Source organism: Cygnus olor, chromosome 2, assembly GCF_009769625.2.
Source record: "Cygnus olor isolate bCygOlo1 chromosome 2, bCygOlo1.pri.v2, whole genome shotgun sequence".
NCBI classification, from domain to species: Eukaryota; Metazoa; Chordata; class Aves; order Anseriformes; family Anatidae; genus Cygnus; species Cygnus olor.
In genome coordinates this window covers 17118342-17140034 of record NC_049170.1, presented here as the reverse complement: position 1 = coordinate 17140034, position 21693 = coordinate 17118342, and the positions used below count along the sequence as shown (strand labels likewise).

Sequence of the window (21693 nt, the reverse complement as noted above, 5' to 3'; positions counted from 1 at the left end):
AAAAAATGGGAGTTTATTTCCTGTGAATTTACAGTGAGTGCAATAACACTGGCACTTCTATAAGGGAGCAGTCACAGACACAGCTTTCATTGCCCAGTGCCACAGATAAGGGGTAAATGAGCCTCTGACAGCCCCAGAGCCCCGTGTCCCTCATCGCATACACCACCCTCAGCTAAAATGGATTTTTCAAGACACGTGCTAACTGCGATTGAGAATTTCAGAGCAAATAACAGGCTGGCAGTATTATTACTACGTTACCTTTACTGCTTGCTTTTTAGAAGTCTGTGTTTTAAAAGCAGGCCTGTTTCCAGCAGCATGACTGGTGAATGTTGCACTATACAGCTTCACAGAGAGCATCCTGCGTGCTCAAGGGGTTGCCTGGATCTCAGCCCGTTAGGAGCAGTGTGAATTTTGGAGCCAGCGCTTTGCACGTCTCTGAAAAGCAGCCTCTCCCACCTCCCTCGGAAGCATCAAGCAGGAGGAAGCTCGAAAAGGACAGCTCATTTCCCACTCGTCACTTTAAAAGGGAATAAAGCATAGATAATTGCAGAAGTTCAAAGAGAGGATTGTGGAGTTTTCCAGCAGTGCCTTGAGGCTCCCAGGAAGGGTAAGGTCTGACAGAGCTCACAGCTGTATGAAGTCAGGCAGGGACTAGGAGAAGTGGAGCCTGTGCGTGGTGCCCTCCTGTTCTCCCTCCCGTGCTCATCAGTAGCACACGACTGAGAGCTACTGGAGCAGCTCAAGAGTGCTGTGACTACAAAGGTACAGGCCAGGAGCGAATTTCTCACTGAGAAACTATGCATGGTTTTTACAAGAAGTACACAATCCAACTTCTGGAGATGCAACAGGGATCCATGAGGGAGGTTATAAATATTTTTCCCATAATCAGCTTTGATTTTTCTTCCTTAATTGCAGTTCTTTTGGAAATAAGTACTCAGGCATTTTACTTCTAAGATTTGAGAGCTGGAAATAAAAACCCACGTGACCTAGAAACTCTGTTTGCTTATTTTACATCAGTGTTGCCTTTCAGTAACCCAAAAATTTTGATTAACCCTTCTTGAAATTGAGATGCTGTGGGCTGTGAGGACTTGACGTGCTGCAGCATGGCAGATACAGAGCTTGTAGGGAACAGAAGGGGGACGTGGTCTTAAAAAATGAACTCTTAAACTGGGAGTTTGTGAACTCTGCAGTAAAAAGCTGGGTTAGACTTTACATTCAGACTTCTGAAGAGTTTCTAACCTCTTGATATAATGTCAGTCAATCTTTCTGAATTTTCTTTCAACAAAGAGCTTGCTTTCTGCAATGCAGTGCAAACCCACATCTGGTCTCCAAAGGCCATGGAAACATACCTTATATATTTTTATGGGAATAGTTCCCATATGTCTTCTGCTTTGGGATTACACTCCCAGCTCAATGGCTAACTTGTGGGCTGCAGACTGGCTCCATTATGTTTCCTTTCCTTCCAGCCCTGTCACTCTTGGACTAGCAGTGACCTACCTTGCAAAAGAGAGGCAGACTTTGTTCCCTTCCCGTATCACTTTGTAGTCTACTGACTTACTTTCTTTGGAACAACTGATTTAAATCCTTTCAGCTGAGATGGGAATTAAAGTGGTCTCTTATTTCCAGAGCACAAGCCCTGCCCTCTAGGCTGTTATGCAAACAGCAGAAGATACTCCCTGATGTGTGTTGAAAAGAAAGTGGTCACGGCTTCTGCATTCTTAGACGGGAAGACGTGGAGCTGCTCAGTTCAGCAACATGGCTGTGTCTCTGGACAAGCGTGGCAGGAGAAGCTTAGATACAAATGATGCTCAGGTGCCCATAAACTCAGGCCTTTTGCAATTGTTCTCTTGGGCTGAGGCATCACAGATTTTCTCAGATTTTGCTCCAGGCAGGTAGAGTTTTTTCTTGGACCTCTCCCACCGAGGTAGTTCTGCCTTCCAGATAGTGAGCCCGAGAGTCCCCTCTGCCACCACAAACAAAACCAAGTGCTTCTGGCCTCAACCACTGTAAGTCCTTTCTCTGAAACTTTCCTTCATTGTCCTCTACCACACGCCAAAGGTAGAGGGTTGGATGCCCAGTCTGGTGTGACTGCCTTAGCTTTGATGACAGTGGTGCAGGTAGCAACTCTTCCCACATTTCCCACCACCAGATGCTGCAACTTCTCCAAAGGAGATGCAAAGATTCATTCAGCCTCGGACAGGATCTAGAAACAAGGGCCCGGAGAGGCTTTTTGGCTGTGAAAGGATGAACCTGAAAGAATTTCATGGGAGTGGAAAGTAATTGCAAAGGCAGGAGCTACATCTCTGCATGGGATTCCCCACATCAAAAGCTTCCCCGGGCCCTCTGAGTGCTGGAGGTTGGACTCTTACACCTTTGAGTCCTTGATCTTTACAGACAAGCAGCAAAAGGAATTTTCAAAGAGAATCTGTGAAGTTTCTCCTCCTTTCAGATCTGGGGCAGAGTTTACCAGGTCTCATGCAAGGAAGTAACATGCTGCCAGATTTTATCTTATGGTCAGCGGGCAAAAGTATTCATAGAGTTATATGATGAGATTCTTACAGTGTGGAGACTGGCAGGTTTGTAGATGCAAAATATTTGCAAGTGAGAACAAAAGGAGGACTTCAGCTTGCAATATGAAATTGATTTGGCATTCCCCGTGTCCTCAGGTCCCCCTAGATATGCTCTGTACTTGCAATCACAGTTTCATCCTGGAGGAATAGAAAAGAAAAAAGAAAGTTGAGGTGGAAACTATGCAAGTGGAAAGAACATTATCTGCAGAGAAGTGACCGTGAAAGAGTAAAGAAAAAATTACCTTTCCTTTCAACTTTTGCTTCTTCAAAGACACTGTTTTCAACTGCAGAGGCAAAACACCAATAAACAGTTTTGAAATTTGGTAATTACCAATATCCCTTGAAGGTCTTTTCCACTTGTTTCAAAGTTAATAAATAAAGACTGTCATTTGTCACGAGGTTACATTTGCGTGAGCTCTTTTCTCATGAACAGGCTGCAGCTTCACAAAAAGTTGCTCCAGCATGGCCACATGTGGAGCTACAAGAGCCTACAATCAGCCAGGAGCGATGGGCAGTGCTGGCTCTCATTGAAAGCAGGTTTGAGCCACCCCAAACCCCTTCCTTGGCGAGGTGCAGAGCATGACACCACAACCTGCCGCTGGAAGACACATCCCCTCTCTTTCCATCCACCCCTGCCATTTCCATGGTGGTCACGCTCATTGAAATTGTGGCTGAGAAGTCAGCCACATCCTCAAAACACCCAACTTCTCATTTGTTAGAAAGGGAAATGAAATACCAGTGGAATTTACCCTTTTTGTAAAGAAAACAAGGGCTTACATAAAGCAGGAGCTAAGTGGGACTTAGCTAACACATGGCCCCTGTGCAGACTGTGAAGTGTAATTACATGTAATACGTTTCGCTCCTGGTGCAATGTACGGTTGCAGCCTGAGCACACCGCTGAATAAAATGTGCTGGGCAGCTTTTGGTAGTGGGGAGTCTGGTTCTCATGCTTAGAAACAGAAAGAAATATTTCCCTTTCCTAACTACTGTAATGTTTTTTCCTGACATAGGGAACCAAGAGAAAACAAGCTGTTACGTAAAAGTTACGAGCGAACATCTACCACTTCCTCTTCGAATTCTTGTTACCATTTTTCCCAGCTGCTGCTTTCCTTTTCTCATGACTGCTCCTGATGGCATACATCCTCACCTTAACCAGCAGGCAAATATCAGAGAAGAAATTGCCTACCTCATGGTTCACTTCTATACCAACAGTGTATTTATTCAGATTTCTTCCGAGATGAGACACAGAGAGGTCTGACACCACGGGAGATGAGGTCTTGCAGGGCAGGATGTGTGTGGATGCCTGCTGAGCAGCTCGCCCTGTTGCCTGAGACATCAGGTGTTGATCAGCACGTCAGAAGACCTCCAAGAGCAAGAGAGAGACAGCAGAGGTGGACGTTTATGGCTTTGTTGCAGAAGTCTGTAAAGGGGAAGGTTCACTTGCATGGGATAAAACTAGACAGGTCTGTGACAATAGGACGAGGGGGTAGCACTGCCTTCCAGATACCTTGTGAAGATTTGAGTCTGAATGTACTACTGTGGGAAACATGAAATATTTTATAATCTCTGGCTAATGAGAGGTTTTCAATTCTTGCCCATTTATATCTCCGCCAAGGGCAGCAGTGTTCCCTTTCGCCCCAGCAGCGATCAGTACAAACAAGCCATGGCACTGAGGAATCAAGACTGGCACCAGAGAGTCTCAGAAGCACCCCTTCCACATAAACCTGTGCCTCCTGCAGGCAGAAAGCCTGAATGTGGAAGAAGGCTGATACACAAAGCCTCAGGATGCCTTGCGAGCAACCATGTGGCGGTGCTGAACTCACCAGCCCAGCAGCTGTGCAGAGGACAAAGAGATGCAGATAAATCTGACATATTCTGGGCTTGTTGGACCTGCACGTGAGCCCAGACAGGCTGTGCTTGGGCAGTGGCCAGTCCATGATTTCACCACATCGCACACTGACTAAGTTACTAAGGACTGTAGTGGGTGCCACACAGCTCCTTGAGGGTCAGCAAGTGGGCTACTGAGGATGATGCTAAGTTAGCTGAGTCGGTCTTTTTATTTGTTCCCTGGGAGAAATAACAGATTTCTCTGCGGACAGAACAGGAAAAGCCAACATATAATGGGTAGAAAAATCTCAAATGCAAAAAAAAATGTTGGACCTGTGGAAAAAGACTGCCATCAGGCTGTCTGCAGATGTAAGACCTGATTTGAATCCTGCTTCTGCGTTGTCATCAGTCAGCTGGAGGAACAAAGCAGCCACTGGCCTATGCAGGGACCAGACTGTGAAAGGATTTCAGGTGCCTTAGCATGCAGGTAGGCATCCATCAGGGCTTTTAAATGTCCCCAAGACTTAGAAACCAATTTTGCCAAGCTTCAGAACACCTTTAGGATCAGGGCCTTGAGCCAAAAGGCAGATGTAGCACTACAGGAACCGGGGTGTAAAAGGTGAATGTTTAAAATGTGTTTGCTCTGATCCCAGAAACAGCAAGGAAAGTGTCAAATCAGAAAGGGCAGAAGAATCCCAGGCAGCAAAGGAATCTGCAGGGCATCAGAGGGACGCGCTGCTGCCCCTGCCAGGAGCAAGCAGGCCGCAGATTCCCATTCTGCCCTACCAGTTACCTCAGAGTTACCACCTGCTTGTTATAAACATAGCTAAATCAAATGTGTAATTTGGGAGAGCAGAACTTGGTCTACTGCGAGCAAGAATTTCAGTTTGTTGCTTGAGACCTTTCTGGATTTGTGAATTACTTCCCAGATTCACTTGTAGGTTTTTGCAGGCCATCAGTGACAATTCTGCGCTAGGGTTATTTATCTCACTTCTCAACAGGTGGCCACAGGCAAGTTACATCTATAAGGCATCCTGTGTGTCTTTTAAGGTAATAAATAAGAGTAGTGATTTTTACTTTACAGTTTTCGAGTTAAGTACCACAATTACAGATATATTAAAAATGTACTGTTATTGTACTGCCCCCAAATCTAAATCCTTCTTCTTTTTTTTTTTTTTCTTTTTTTATTTATTTTCTTAATGGAGTTATTTGCATGTTTTTTTGGTAGTTGTGTGTGCTGAATCACTCTTTGGAGCTGCCAGACCTATCCATCGACTCTAGAGGGAAGCAAAGACAAGCTGGCTTCTAAGTCAGACCTCTCTCTTAGATGCCTATAATTAGGTGGGATGAATGCCTTGCTATAAGCTGTATGCTTCATTTACCCTTGCTGTTTAAAGGACACAGCAATTCAGCCCTCCCTGGAGTGCTCTTAATCAATTTTTGTGCAACATAATGAGGGATGAAAATTCCAAAAATGTTTACAACACTCATGAACATAAGCAGAAAAGAAGGCTAATATGAAATGTTGCATTTGCTTACTCATAGATATGTTAAATCTTTAAAAAGGATTGATCCCTTTATATCTTTAGTGCTTTTTGAGTGTAAGCTCCATCTTGGCTCCCTCGAGGGTAGGGAAGCCTTGCAGAGAGATCTTGACAAATTAGAGGGCTGGGCGATCTCCAACCTCATGAAATTTAACGAGAGCAAGTGCTGGATTCTGCACCTGGCAAGGGGCAACCCCGGCTGTACGCACAGACTGGGGGCGAGAGGCTGGAGAGCAGCCCCGCGGAAAGGGGCCTGGGGGCTCTGGTGGAGGCCGGCTGGCCACGAGCCAGCGGTGTGCCCTGGCAGCCAGGAGGGCCAGCCGTGCCCTGGGGTGCGCCAGGGAGGGCATAAAGCTGTCAGAGATCCCCCGAGGGAGGGCTGCCGAGGTGGTGAGGGGTCTGGAGGGGAAGGCGTATGAGGAGCGGCTGAGGGCCCTGGGTTTGTTCAGCCCAGAGCAGAGCAGGCTGAGGGGAGGCCTCATGGCGGCCTGCAGCTCCCTCACGAGGGGAGTGGAGGGGCAGGCGCTGAGCTCTGCTCTGTGGGGACAGTGACAGGACCCGAGGGGACGGCATGGAGCTGGGACAGGGGAGGGTCAGGCTGGGTGTTAGGGAAAGGGTCTGCATCCAGAGGTGGTCGGGCACTGGGACAGGATCCACAGGGCAGTGGTCACGGCACTGAGCCTGTTGGAGTTCAAGAGGAGTTTGGGCAATGTTCTCAGACATGTGGTTTGGTTTTGGGGTGGTCCTTGTGGAGACAGGAGCTGGACTCCATGTGATCCTTGTGGTTCCCTTCCAGCTTGGGATATTCTAGGACTCTACAATTCTATCCTTCAGCTATTTGAAACTGTAAACCCCAAAGCAAGCAAACAAACAAAACCAACAACAACAAAAACCACACCCACACAAAAATAAAAAAAAGAAAAAGGAGGAGGTGCTTGACCCCCCCCCAGCCGGCACAGCCCCGGCTGCCCTCAGCCCGGCCGCGGCTCCCCCGCGCCCCCTGCTGGAGGCGCCCTGCTCGGGCCGGGGGCCGGGGCTCGGCGGGCTCGGGCCGCCCTGAGGTAAAAAATGAGGCCGGAGGCCTTGGAACAAGCAGAGGGGTGAGGCTGGGTCTCTGGGGACAAGTGTTGTCACTGGCACTGGTTGTGTCACGCCACGAATCCGCGTTTTTCCCCACCAAAATGTGCTGAATGTTGAGCCTTTCCTTACAGATTACACGGGGCTTGTGATTGCTTTTACAGATGTACGTTGTGTAAATTACATGCTGGAGGCAGCAGAAACATATTGCAAGTGACAAGATGAATTGTTTCATCTCCTTGCTTGATTGCAGATAAACTATAAATCAGATTTTATCTCTTCTTAGTGAAATAGAAATGTTGGGGATGAGCGAGCTCCTGAAAATAACAGAATAGCTGAAATCGCTGCTTTCTTTAGAGCAAATGTAGCCCTTTGGGAAAGTGCAAGAAATCCCATCTGTGTTTCCGAAACTGAAGTAAATTTATTGCAGACATCTCTGTATTTACTGTAAATGGACATATTTTGTGTTGCAAAACAACATGTTGCAGGGAGGAGAGATTTCTCTCATTCAGCTAACTCCAAGGGGTTTTCTACCTGGAAAAGCTCCGTTTAAAAGATGAATTTGTTTCACATCAGCCATCAGACCCGAGTGCCTGTTTGTTTCAGTTCCCCACGCACACTGACAGCTGCTGACAGAGGGAGCTGAGGCAGGAGGCTGTGAAGGAGCTGTGGCTTTTATGAGACGAAGGTACTTTTGTGATTATCAGACAAGCCGTGGGTTTTACAAATAGCTGCTGTATTGGTGACAGGTTTCTTCATAACAGCCATCTCTCAGGGCTTTCCTGACACACTTTTCATTGTGCCTGCTAAGCGCTGTCATGTCTTTCAGTCCTTGTTAGATGAAAGGTGGAATTACAGAAAATAAGCTTTCTAATCAAAATGTTTAATCGGAATTGAAAAAGAATCCAGAACGTAATTCTGAGGTGATAAAAATGAATGTTTGGTTTAATATAGCACACTCGATGGGAAGCCAGGAGCTCAGTGCTTGGATTCAGCTGACAGCACCTAAGTATCTTTGATTTACACCGTGGCTGGAATTGAGCCATGAAATATAGATGAATGTGGATCCAAATTTCCCCGAAGTTCAGCGTGCCATTTGTGTCCATTACAAAGATCAGCTTGGAGCTACATTTTAATCTGAACTTTTTTGAGGTGTGGAGAGATTCCAGCCAAATGTTACCCTGTAAAAAGGAGAAAAGGAGGCAGCGCGTACAGGGCTGAGGCACTGCGACACTGTCATTTTACATTAGACTGCAGAGATGTAATATGTCTGGTTTTTCTTGTAATGCTTGGCCCTGTAATTGAATGACTGAGAGCTTATCCAGACATCAACTGCTCTTGTGGCAGCACAAATCCCCTTGCAGAGTTGTTATCTCCTATTGCTCCCAAATCCAGACAACTGGGTTATGAGAATGCCAAAAATGCAGAGGCATTCAGGCAGTTGCTGCAAAAACAAAGCAGTGGCGAAGAGGGGACAATGAAGCAGGGCACTGTCGCTGCTGTGAGGAGTTCAGCACAGAAAAATGTTCCTGGACGGGGTCTGCGATCAGTCCCCCGGCGCGTGATCCGGCAGCTGGGATCAATACCGCTGCAGCCAGGGTTCCCAGCGAGCTGAAACACAACAAAACACGTACTCACGGGGGCACTGCCTCTTGAGAGCACGCATTTCCCAGTTAAAATGAAGGTCAGTCGTAAATTACATCTCTGATTCCCTCGGGATTTCTCCCTCTCGCTCTGTTTTGGCAGTTTAAGGCCTCTTTGATATTTGAGCAAGGCCTTTCCCTTAGCACATCTGATCTTGATTACGGTTTATGGCAATGGTAATTCTGTACCTCCCCAAGGCAGCAATTTTGAGAAGAGAGAGGGAAAGCAAGTACAGTATGATTGTTTAGGAGAGGGGCATGCTGCAGAGCATTTTAACCATTTCTCCATTTTATAGCTGTGGTTCTTCCACACCGATCAGCGGCATTAATACTGAGCCCTTCCTATGGCAGTGCCCCACGTCCACCAGCAAAATCACTGTGTCTGGAGGCAGAAGAGATCAGGCTGTGAATTTACGTGTCTAAACGCCAAGCTCTGAACAATAAAGCTGTGGCTTGGGTGTATTTTTTGATGCTTTGTTTCCTGGTGAACACAGAGCGGGATGGGTGAAACCAGTCCCAGCTCCACTTCTCTGTACGTGCAGCAGGCAGAGGGGATGCTCCAGCCGGGGACACGGTGCTGGGAGCATTTGAGGCAACGTGGAGGTGGCAGAAACGTTGGTGCCAATTTGTTTTTGTGACATGTTAAGGCCATGGGTGGTACAAGGCGTTTTGGCACACAGCTGCAATTGCAGTGAGGGTTTTCGAGCCAGTTTGTAACATATGCTTAATTCCCTTACTGCTTTCACTCCTCTGCCTTGGTTACACCGTAAGCTCTCCAAGTTCACTGAGGCTTTTCAGAGGGTTTGCAGTGGCTTTTACAATGTGGAGGGCTCTTGAATATGAATAACTGCTCTTGAAACTCTGGCACCATCGGTCTGCCCCCAAACAAAAAATATTCTTGCAGACTGGAAGTGCGATTCACAAAATGGTTCAATTGCCCTTCAGGCACTACACATGCCATCCAGTTAGCAAAAGCATGTGATGGGTATGGTTTCTTTTGAATAGGTGACCATAAACATCTCCCTGGGAAATGCAGGCAGCCGAGGCTGCCTGCTGGTCGCTGTTTGATTGGGGTGCCTGCAGAAACACAGCGCCAGAATTGCCAGTCATCTTTTTTTTTTGAGTGGGAGTGTTGTTTATTTTTATTTTTTTATTTTTTAAGTTTGCTTGTATAATACTTTTTTAAAACCTTAAATGTGTTTTTAAACATGTCTGCATGCATTTGAAATGTGTCTTCCAGGGAGCAGCAGAACATCCCGGGTGCAGGCTGTGTTTTGCCACGGAGGTACCAAGGAAAGGAGAGATGAATAAAGGATATCTGTAACACTTTCTCTGAAAGAAGGAAATTTCCTAACTCCTAATACAAAACCCTTTCCTAAAAGTGATGCAAAACTTTCACAGTGCAGGAGAGGAACAAAGCAGCACCAGCTCTAACTGTTGCTGTGCTGTAGTGAACCTGCTCAAGGAAGATTTTACAAGCCAAAATTTCCACTCAGTTAATGCTAAGGAAGGGTCCAACATGTAATTTTTCCCTTTCCTTTAGTATTTAAATTAGATCCTCAGTATTACCATGAGATGAACAACTTGTGAGGAACAGCACGTGAAGGGAAAAAGGCTTTATGCTGTATTTCTCTGTACATTTTAACTACGTGTAATGAAGCAGAGGTTTGAGAGCCCAGGCAGGCAGCAGGGAGCAGGCACCCAGGCTCAAGCGGGAAACGCTGGAGCCAAAGAGCCTCGCTGCATCTTGCTCTCATAAATCAGCCCAATTATTCTAACGAGGAGAGCTGGGTCCCTCTGCTTCAAGCCCTGCTGGTTTACAGAGAGAGGGAAGTAAATAAAAGAGAACAATGGTGGCTTCTGCTGCGGGAGGGACAAAAGGATAGAGGACAATAAAATGGTACTCCTTGCCACTACCGCATCAGGAGGGAAACAGGGTGGCTTTGCACAAGCCCAAGGACTTACTCCACATCGGAACCAAAGTGAGAATCTGGTCTCATCAGCATCTCCTGAAGGAAAAAGCAAGTAAAATAGAGAGCAAAGGCATGTTGTTTTCAAGGCTCTAAAATATTGTCCCACAGGAAGAAAAAGATGGGGACACAAGACTTTGCAATGTCTGTTTAAAAAATGCACTTTAAATACAACCCTGACTGGAGCTCTAATGGCAGGACCAAGGTTTAGCTCTGTGCCTTTGGGTTCTTCCAGTAAAAGATAGATTTTTTGGTTCTGAGTTAAAACTCTTGCAAACTTGTCTCCTCGAAGATGTATTTTGCTTCCTTTTCTTGCTCTGCATTAATTTAAGTGTTCTTGCAATTGTGAAAATTAGAAACTGGTTTTTCTGTAATGGCAACTCAGGTTCTTATTTACTAAATGAATCTGGGAGCTGAAGCTCTAAGCAAACCACAAACTACCATGAGATTTATTAATAAAATATGAGAGCCAAAATTATGTACAGCCTTATTCATTGCTTTCTATATTTTCATCTTGTTCCCTCTTATTGTCCCCTCTCTGCGATGACTGAAACAAATCATTCAGGTCTAGATCTCTTATTATAATACCCACAAAGCCTCCTTGCTATTGTTTTGGCCAAATTAAAAACATTTGTCAAGAGTAATTGTGGAATGGCATAAAAATTCATCTTTATTTTGCTGATGAGGACTTAATCACTTCTATCATGATAAATGATTCTTTATGTTAGGTAATAAGTTTATATATATATATTTAATAAAAAATATTGTTTAAAGGTTGACAGTTTTGGTGGTCCTTGTGACATTCTCCTCTCACGGAAATTTTTCCTGATCTCCCTGGATGTTCTCAGAAGCTTGTTCTCTGTTTTCCCACGTCAGATTTCCTAAAATGTCTTCATCCTGCCCTTTACACGGTACAAGTATGGCACACTTACTTCTATCTTTAGCTCCAGTCTGATAAATTATTCCATTTCTCAGTCCCATCTTCAGTCTCCAGGTGCTGTGATCATATTTTCGGCCTTTCAGACTCTAAAGAAAGCTCTGTAACTATTAGAGAAACCTTCTCTTCAGTCATCATCCCATTTACGCTCCCTGTATTGATTTTGGTGAGTTAAATGTATTGTGATGTTCGGAGATGGCCTAAACCCTCCTTCAGCCCCAAAATGTGGGCTCCTCCAGTGCTCCCAAGGTGAAACCTGTGAAACCTTGCTTCTTTTGTGACGGGAGCATAACACGGGGGGGAATTTTTGGTAGGACTTTTGAGCGTGACCAGCACCCAGCATTCAAAACAACCCACATCAGGCCAAACACAAAGTGTGAGACTGTCTTTAAGTCATTAAAAAGATCCAGAATGATTCATACCTGCCTTTTATTCCTGAGCCTCTCATATTTACTTGCTTTTGTCTTTTCAACCTTTGCTTTACCAGAAGGAAAAATATAACTTCAAAGGGGGAAGGAGGACCAAAGAAAATGCCTGGATTTCAGGAGCTGGGCCTCTCAGACACACACCAAGAATCCTGAATCATAAAGTCCAGAGACACAGCGAACAGAGCACAAGACCCATGAACTTTCGGTAAGCCTTGTGGTGTAAAAAAGCTTTGGTAAATTATTAAATTCTTAGTATTATCTTCAAACTCATCACCGAATTTTAAAATTACCTTCGTTACCCTCTTTGCGCCGTAGTTGTTTCAGTACTGCTGCTGTACAGGAAACAGCACCAGAATCAGAAGTTACAGATGGGGAAATTCAAGCCTTTGAAAATCAGTAACACTGCACAGCTACTTTGCTCTGCTGGCTTTGAGTGCTTTTGTAAATGAGCCTATTTTAACTACAGATTAAATCAGAACTTCCTGATGTAGCAGAATCAAACAGCACAGGCAGCATCAAATAGCTCAGGCAGCATAGATACACGCACACGTGGCCACTTTTATTTACACTTCACACAGAGCAGAAGCAGAGCAGAGACTGACAGCTCCTCGTGCCTGTCTGGGGGCTTCGTGGGACATTGCTGCCTCCCTTCGCAGCAGCTCGTCCCGCCGTCCCTGCAGAGCTGCTGGCTCGCTGGTGTCGGGTGGGAATAAGTGGTTTGGGAAATTGAGGCTGTGCTGTGCTGAGCGCTCCTGGCTCAGAACAAATACCATACTTAAAGCAGCTTCTGGCAGGTGAATCCAAAGGCAGAACTTGGAAAAATGGGAGAAACTCTTTGTGTATGTCCAGATCCAGCAATCCGTTCAGGGCCTGTGCAGCCCTGGCTGCCTCAGAGCTCCCTTCAGAACGATAAAGCTGGGGAGAAGATAACAAGCAGTCACCTGCTGCCATATTCAGATCCAAATGGCATTTTTCATAAAGCTCTCCTTTCAGATCTGGGGCCAAACCATGGGCATGAGCCGTGCCGATGCTAGGAGAGGCTTGGAGTGACCGGAGCTTGAGGAGGCAGGAACCAGCAGTGCTTTATGCAGGACGTACATCAGCCAAAACAAATGGTCTCTGAGACCTCTTTAAAACATTTCCCACCAAATACTCAAATGCAGAACTTGTTTAAAACAAAAATGTTCATGCGAGGCAATAAGGGAAGATTTAATTTAAATCCACAGAAGCACCTCATTGTGTTTGCTTGCTGATGACTTCACTAACAGTTGAAACTATAAAATATGCATTGGTAAAATGTAAGTTAAAATGTTCATCTTAAGGTATCAGAGCTGAGCTTCAATCTAGCTACTGCAGCATAGTAATACATGATTTTACGAACAGTTATAGATTAATTTCATATATATATAAGCACCAATAATGGTACTGTATTACCAAGTTCATCTAAAATGAAAAAAAAAAAACATTTTGGACAGGCAATACTCGTAACCAAGAAGCTGCACACATAAAGGCAGCTATTGGACGAATAATTGGTCCGCAATTACAAGCAAACACAGCGTTTTGTTGTTTACCCTTGCCCTGCAATGGCTGCTGGCTTTTAGCATTTGCATGATGACATTTTTTTTTCTCTGAAGGAAAAAAATAGCGCTCCCATGGGGGAGCTTTACCCGCCTCCCATGTGGAATTGACTTTTTGTGGAGCAGATTGTCCCATTTATTATTATTCATACCTTTAAAGAGAAAGAAAATTCTTTCCTTACTCAGCCCAATAATGATATAGGAGGGTGGGAATTAAAAAAAAAAAAAAGAATAAAAAGAAAGAAGCAAACCTCTCACTTGCCACTTCTGCCAGCAAGCCTGCTCAATTCACATCAAGGCCAGCAATTTTGTCCTTTTGTGCTTCTCCTCCTGTTTGTTGGAGATCAGCACCAGACACTGCTCTGGCCTGGATTCTTTCCCTGCATTATCAGAAGTCTGCCCTTCCCTTGTGAGAGCTGAAATGATGCATGCCAATAAAAGAAAAGCAAATTTTCTCTGGTCTGGAGGAGCCAGTTTGTCACTAAGACTTCGCTATTAGTTAATACAAGTAGAAACGATATGCAAACATACAGGATTTCAGCTACTGTGACAATAATTGAGCTGCTGTCCTCTTTCTGTTTGCATTCCGTAACCCAGTACAGCAGGAAAAACAATTGTTCCTTAAAACGTTAAAAACTTATATGCAAAAAGTGCTGGTACCCAGCGATTTCACAGCATGCAGACTGCTAATTGCCTCTCCTTCCACTTGGCAGAGGAAGGCATCTGGAGCATTTATCTCTAGTGCACCGTACTGGGGAATATATCAGTTTGTAAAATAGAGCAGGACTACAAAGAAAAGCGCTGAATGCACGTGGTGTCATTTTGTAAGTAGCCTTACAGTGAACATACTCCACTCTAGCATAGCACACGTTTATTATTCTGCAATATAGGTCACAGTCAGAGCTTACAGGTCGTATTCAGTGCTGGAAGATCTACAAAGCTTCCTCAATGAGATCATTGATCTGCAAGCTCCACCATTATAATCCTTTTTCCTCTTTTTATTTTCAAATTATAGCCTTTTCTCAAACACAGTGCAATCATTTCTGCAGCAAATTCAAGTCACTCTGCATATAGCAGTACTATTGACTAAATTACCGCATCCCGTATTTATTTCTGTATTTGCTGATGACCTTAAATAAAGTCTGAATTTGCTGGCACAAGGACATTCTCATTGACACACAGATGATAAACTTTCATCTCCACAGCGCATCAGGAAGATGGAGCGTAACATTCCATCCACCCATCACTTCAGCCTAAAAGTCAGTCTTGTTAGGACGCATTTTCTTCATAGGATGCAAATCCTCTCAGATCAGGTGTCTGTTATTTCTCCACCATACAGAGTTCTTACCCTGCCCAGCCATAACTTTTGTAGCACTATCAAACTGAGTGAAACCTGTTTATCTTTGCAAACTTTTTTTTTTTTTTTTAAACAAACGTGCCAGAACACGTCTGGACAATATGAAGATAATGAAAGCATCTCTGGCCCACCACGTGGCAGAAGAGCAGTGTGTTTCTGGTTGGCAGCTTGGAAAAACTACAAACATGGTAAGCAAGGGGCTAGGAAATAGGATAACTGCAGGCTACAAAGTGAGAGTTTGTAAGCAGCAAGGGTGTGGGGGTTATTGAAAGCAGAGGGTACACAACCTAATGCAAGTCTCTAATGACCTAAGTTGTCTTTTTTAGTAGCACAGTATTGAAATATCAGATAAGTGTGGAACGCACTCAGCAGAAACTTACTAAGAACTTAGCACATTTTAGTATTTTCAAAAATATATATATTTATTGCAGTGTGTGAAATAAGAGAATACTGCTGTCAGGTGTCACCTATCCTACATTAAAGAGGTTTAGAACCAGCTTCTTTTCCCTGCAGAAGAGCCCTGTCCATCCACATCACTAGTTCTTTACTTGCCAGGCTACTTCAGTTCCATTAACCCAAAGTAAGAGCTGTGATGGAAAAAGGTTGGCATACCTTTCTTCATCTATACCTGCAAAAGCCTGTTGCTTTTATACCATAGATTTATAGAATGGCTTGGGTTGGAAGGGCCCTTAAAGCCCATCCACTTCCACCCCCCTGCCATGGGCAGGGACACCTCCCACCAGACCAGGTTGCCCAAAGCCCCATCCAGCCTGGCCTTGAGCACCTCCAGGGATGGGGCATCCACAGCTTCTCTGGGCAAATATACAGTCAGAATGCTGTTGTAAGGAGTATATATGGGCTAGAATTCAGATCCCCTACTGAATGTAAACATCACAGAACCTCAATGCCTAGAAATCCGTTAAAGGATGTTGGTAACACTGCCTGGTGGTCTCGAATAGACTAATATAAGGTAGTAAGTAGCCTCTTGAAAATAGACAAACAGGAGGATCTGTAAAGACAAGGTATTTGAACGAGGTTAGACTTGTGAAAGTAATTTATTATCAACCACCAGCATGGTTCTGTTCCTGTGACCCATCTCCTACAATCAGCTCTCAAACATCTTTGAGCAGGGGCTTGGAGAAAGCAGGTCTGGAAAGTGGGAGCAGCTGTTCTGGAGCAGGGATAGTTTGTCATGCTGGGTGTATCCATGGAGAAACGGAAAAATACTTCTAAATATCATCACGACACTGCATACGATGTGAAGTATGCATTTATTCAGTTATTTCCATCCCTCCCCATAATTCACAGGTTGACAATGTGTAATCCCATTAGTGCAGACCAAACACCAAGCAAGACATGAGACTCGGGGAAGTGGTACAGTCAAAGTGTTCAGTTGAGGCTGAAAAAGCAAAGCCCCCGCTTCCAGATCTGTCCCCAGTTTTGGGCAGCTTACCAGCAAGTGTCACTGTCTACCAAACAGAGGATAAAGGTATTAACATTCTTAACATACACATACCTGTGTGCATATGTATATATATGTACATATACACAAATACTTGGCATCTGTGAACACTTTTAAAAATAAAAACAGAACGTCATAAACCCAAATCTTGTTTCAGTTACATCCATGTATTTTCCTTCTGATGATCCCAACCAAAAGCCATATATGCACAACATGAATGTAGACGGCATGGTGCCAAAAATGTCACCATGGGAAGCCACAGTGGAACACTTCATTAAAAAACAAACAAAAAAACGAAAGTACATTCCAAACTGAACAAGCAACACTTGTTGCAAATCATTTACAACTGAAGAATTAGACAGCATTTGTCTAGGAACTTGGAGTACTAACTGATGAACACCAACCACTTACAGGCATGCAGGCTTCCGTGGAGCTTGGGCATCCGGATTTTCCCCTGTAGCCATGGGTTTTTGAACTGGAACAACTTGAATTTGAAGCAAGAACACTTGAGATTTCAAATAAAAGCCCTGAAAGGTAATAGGATTTTAAACAAACATCCTTCACATGGAGTTGCATGTCACTAGAGGACAGAACTTCCCGAGTTCGAAGGAAAGAAGCAGATTACACTTTTCTAGCCAGTCCAACGAATCCTGAGTGCACTCATGAGAGCCTCCACGTCCTTGATCACTTTTTGGCAGGGTAAATTAACCCTTGCTGAGCCGAGCACTGCATCACATGCGCTGCTTCTAACTAGACCTGCGCATCTGCACTTAGAGCTAACTTGATGGTGACCAGGTATCACCAGGTATTCCTTGTGACTGACAGCACGGACTAGGTGCTCTTTTTTTCAGCTTGCTTCATGAAACCTAACCATTACAGCCACCTGCTTTGACTTGTCTCATAACCCTTTACGATGAGCTGGACTAACAAAGGTACTCCTCTCTTTCCATAGGTGGGCGTTCCCTGCTACACAGGCAGCTCCCCTTTTGTCCCATGCCCCGAAGGATGAGGTATCTATTCCCTTCAAGCTAGCAACAATTCTTGATGAGGGACCAACATTTAATGAAAAGTACCTTGGGTTTGTCTACTAGAGCAAACCATCCTGCTTCTTATTGCACAGTAAGCAGCACAAATCTCTAACAGGATTTCTGTTACTGAACAACTGCATAAACATACAAAGAATTACTGCTGCCTTTTTGGTTTTTTAAGCACATGACTTAGAATACAGTTCAGATGTGAGCACTATATAAAAATGCATCATGAGTGCCTAACAATCGTGCTGATTTTCAAGTCAAGTGTTCTTACTGTACAAGAAAAAAGAGGCTTTAAAAATGCAAAGCTTGCAGAATACAAAAAAGATTTTGTCTTTGGAACTGAGACTGATAATCATGTCTGATCGGTACAGGTCTCCATCAATGTTATATCAACTTGATAATAGAACAACAAAAAGCGAATGATAGAAATAAGACTTTGATCTAACTCTGAATATGGATAGGTAGATTTGAAAGCATTAGGAAATAAATTTGCCTTCCCCCTCTTTTTTTTAAACTATGCTCAATTGAATCAACTATATGAAGTGGTTTGAAAAAAAATAAAAGCTGCAGATCCATCATGGACTATAATGCAAATAATTTTTAAATGTTCCCATATACCAGATATCTACGTCTGTTAGGAGAAGGAAAATGTTGAGCTCACTACAAGAGTGCTCTCATTTTAAATACAAACAAGCATGGTGCTCTGGAGCATGAGAACCTATGCATATGAAACTCAAAAAAAAAAAAAACACCCATGATGATTAAACTTTAAAGTGGTCTATTTTTTATCATACTTTGAAAAAAATGTTTAAAATCAAGTGTTGAAAAATGCTGAGCCTCTTACTTTGCTTTACAGCCACTAGGTAACACTTCCACCTTCTTAATTTAGGCTGGCCACTGCAGAAAGCTGCGTGCCTGTCTCCAAAAAGAAACAAATGAGAAAACTCAACACTGTCGTAAGTACTTCAGAGACAAGTGCAAGTATTCTATAAAACACGAATGGAAGTAAGCAGAGGGGAGAAGTCATCCCATATAACTTCAGGTGCCTTGGGGTGCGATGTGTGCCAGGGAAACCGAAGCTCCCATTACACTCAGAGGAATCGTGACCAGTCCCACCTCCAGAGGGCGATTGATCCAACTTCTCTCACAGGCCTCTTCCTGAACGTGATGGATCTGTGCTGTAGATGCCCGTTTTGCTCGGGGACAGATGAATCCTATTCCAAGCATAATACTTTCCCCTTTCTGATGTGCAAATCAGGCATACTGACAAACAATACTGGCTTTGAATGACGTTGCAAGACAGAGGCTTGTGACGATCATGGTGCAAAGATTTAAAACCATTATTTTCAGTCCTGCAGCTCAGAAAGATATCCAAGTCTGTACTAAAATTTGCTGTCTAATCTACTGTAGTGGCAACTGTGGTGTATCTGTAGCCTCGTCTTGCAGAAATAGACAAAAGATGCACATTTTATTGCTCTACAAGATCTTGCGAAACTACTTTTCAACTACAAAATGAAACTACTTTTTATTAGCCCTACCTCTTCTAAAATCACATTTTTGTAAAATCAAACTACAACACTTAACTCCTTTTCACACAAATCCCATAAGCTAAAGCTACGAAATAATACATAACTCTCTCCTGCAAGCCTGAACCTCTCCGTAATGTTATATTAACAGCTAACTTGCATGTAAATTGTGTCACCTACACACTTTTTTTTTTTTTTTAATGGCTGGATATTGAATGAGACTTGATCTGAAAAACAACCGAGAAATACAACAGTCAAGGAAAACACAGGGGCAACTGAACTTAAAAGACAGATTTATAAAGTAGTAAGGGGCGAAGAGCAAAGTAACAACAACTCTCAGTTTTAAAAGAGCTGTAGAGCACTTACCTGAGAGGCAGATGCAGTGCCGTACCCCTACCCACAAAACAACAATGACTGACAGAGCAATTGGAGCATAAACTGAACCTAAGGCTAATCTGTCCTTCTCCCTGTAAAGACAAAAATTATAAATATCTATATATAAACACACACATACATTAAAAAAGCTAAATAAACTCTGATTTTAGGAAAACTTCCATATCCACGCATACCTTTAAAAAAGCAACCAGATCAATATTAAAGCATCTATTTACTCTCACTAACAACTAAAAAGATGGGGGAGGAAGGGAAACCTTGTAAAAAGAATAAACTGTTTTACCTAATTCATACATAACCCTACAGTCCAGGAACCTCTCAAGCTGAAGGATAATTTCAGCAACTGCTGCAAAGTCCATCTCCAAGTTAAGGATAATTTCAGCAATTGCCATGAGCTACATCTCCTAACTCAAATTTCTCCTAACAAACAAAACCACCTAAGGAGTATTAGGTACTGGTCTTCCGTGTGGGACTCACCTAGATGATGAATTAACTGTAGACATTCAATCCTTTTTCTCATTGTCTTTGAATTCTCTTGTTCAGAATAAGAGTGTCTTGTTCCAATTTAGCTTAATCCACTTAATCCATTTGGAGTAAGTCTCACTCACACCACGAGATCTAGATGGAACTGAGATACCGAATTCTGAAATTGCATTTTAAGACCCAGTCGTCTGGTTAATTATAACTTGCTTCATCATTTGAATGAGCAATTCTTTGGGCATCTGAAATTCTATCTAGTCTGGGGAAACAATCCTATTGCACTCACCAAGTTCAAAGTAAAAAAAACATATCTACATTCCTCAGGATCAATGTGACATTCATTCCAAGGGCGTCAAATATACTGACAGACTCTGGGTTCTCTGTAAAACTCAGTAGTTCACTGATCACTGTTCCTAAGAGAGCTGCCAGGGTCGAACAAAGGAACTTGTCCTGCGTGAGCCTGGCAGTGCACCTACCCAAGGAGCTGGAAGCTCAGACCATCGGGCTCTCTCACATCTGGGGGATTTGAAGCATCGCCTCTCTCAAGACGCCGCCGGTTGGATCCTGTGCTATTCTGGAGAGAGTTCTCTCCGCAGCCTCCTGTTGGAAATGGCCACTGAGCAGCTGAACGTGCCAGTTTGGCCAGAAAGAAGTAAAAAGCCAGAAAGAGGAAGGAAAAGGCAGGTTGTCCAGACTTGTGGTCAACCTCAGTTGATTTCCAAGTTTTCATGTATCAGGAAGCAGGAAATGCAGGCTGTAGCTCAGTACAAGGACAGTTAAAGCTGAAACAGAAGTTAAGAGGAGGTCGGCCTCCAGTTCTGTCACACACCCTTAACCTTCTGGCTTCCCAAGCTAGCACTCCACATCCGCACTTTCTCCTTACTTACCACCCCCAAAATTAGCAATCATCCCAGCCCACTCAGCCCTTTTCCTGGTAATGTGGTTAGCAAAAACTGCTTGTGTGGAGGTACCTGAAGAGCAAGCGTCTCCACAGAGCTACAGATTGAGAGTGACTGCTTGTACCTGGGGCTTCAGCCAGTGGTTTGTGTAACCACCTCCGCACAGAGAATTCCTTTCAGCATACCACCCAAAAGCAGTTTCTCTGGTAACCACCAAACACCACCATAAATAATAAACTTGGTTTACTTGGCAGGAGTCAATACTCGAACGGTTTGAAAAGCCTGTTGATCACTAGAACTTATGTGGTAAGTGCGCACTGAAGCATGGTTGTAAAAGCTGGGAGTCATCATCTCTCCTCCAGTTAAGTACTGTTATTGGGAAGCCAGGTGGAAGAGCCCCTACATTAGTTCAGGAAATGAGCCCAGAGCTCAGCATGCATTTTACGGGAGCTCTGAATCAAGCACAGATATGAGTTTCATAAACCACATCTCCTCACAAACCAAATAAGCTACAAGACACCCTGAGCAGCACTTCAGATCCAGCGCTACAATTTGCTAACCTGAACTTTGTCATTAAAGCCTCTAGCTTGCCACAGTCAAGTAGCTTACTGGATCTAACCCTGAAAGCCATGCAAAATCCACATAAAAAAATTAAGTCAGGAACAAATATGATGCTTCAGATTCATAACCTGCCTTGTCTTTCACAAGCCAGCCCCACAGAGCTGCTGTTATCTCCAAATTACCATTTCTGTTCTACAAGTGTTTTAGTTCATGTCTTCTGAACAAATTGAAGCTGTTTTAGAAAATTTATGTCAAGATTTGTAAGTATACCTGACACTCCATAAAAATATGGAAGACCTACACACTTGAAAAAGGTTTATGACTTCAATTGAAAGACACACTAAATTCCTTTGAGTCAATACAGAATATTCTGGCAGGAGCCATTCTTAAGCACCATTCTGCAGGTGC

General features: G+C 43.8%; 1 long non-coding RNA gene across 1 annotated transcript; it reads left to right on the top strand.

Annotated features, from left to right (window-relative positions):
* The first annotated feature begins 10831 nt into the window (after positions 1 to 10831).
* Positions 10832 to 19754, top strand: LOC121064882. The gene is made up of 2 exons (XR_005816747.1): positions 10832 to 12201; positions 12990 to 19754. It is a non-coding gene; the product is annotated as an uncharacterized LOC121064882 (long non-coding RNA).
* The last annotated feature ends 1939 nt before the right edge of the window (positions 19755 to 21693 follow it).